The sequence below is a fragment of the Urocitellus parryii genome, chromosome 6 (assembly GCF_045843805.1).
Source record: "Urocitellus parryii isolate mUroPar1 chromosome 6, mUroPar1.hap1, whole genome shotgun sequence".
NCBI classification, from domain to species: domain Eukaryota; kingdom Metazoa; phylum Chordata; class Mammalia; order Rodentia; family Sciuridae; genus Urocitellus; species Urocitellus parryii.
Genome location: NC_135536.1, coordinates 131114652 through 131115459, shown reverse-complemented (window position 1 = coordinate 131115459; position 808 = coordinate 131114652).

The following is an 808-nucleotide window of genomic DNA, read 5'->3' as shown; positions in this document are numbered from 1 at the left end:
TGAAATGTTGTCACTTGTTCTGCTACTGAGCAGAGATCCAGAGGTGACACTGACATATGCACTCACAGCAAATAATTATATAACATAAACACAAGTTAAATATTATCAAAATCATTTTAAATTAAATTGAAGACCACTACTTTTAAGTGCATGAAATATTTTCCCCCTCGTTTCTTAAATGCATCAGGAATCAACAAGGAACACACTAGAGGCCAATCCGCTTCTGCTGAGAAGTCCCAGGAGTAAGATATGAGATCTTCAGGGGAGGTAGGGAGCAATTATCCGCTCCAAATGGAGGCATGATTTCAGAAGGTCATTTTTCCAAAATCAAGCCTAGATTTCAGACTCATTAAAGAAGGAACTGAAAAATGGATTCTTTGGGACTGGTGTCTTGTCCATGTGGCAATCTTTTCCAGGTGAACATTTCTTCCCCAACATCCTTAATACTGTAGGCCTCACTTGAAACCACCCTCAGGTCCTGGGCCCTCATTGTTGATCTGTAAGACCTAAAGCTCTCCCAGGAAAAGTGTAAACAAATCTGGGGAATACAGGGTTTCTTCAAGGTTTCCTTATATCAGCAAAAAACCTCTTGGGATAAGAAAAATTATAATAGGAAGAGCTACCCCAATTGTTGACTTTCCACAAGGACTGTCTTTTGTTTATCCTGCTATGGAAAACTACATTGGCAAATCAAATACTTTTGGCCTGGCTTACTCAAAGAGTATTAAATAGTCAGACACATTTCTTTGGATTACATTATTCCTGAATTATGACAAATGCTTAACAGAGATTTTGGTCTACCATTTTG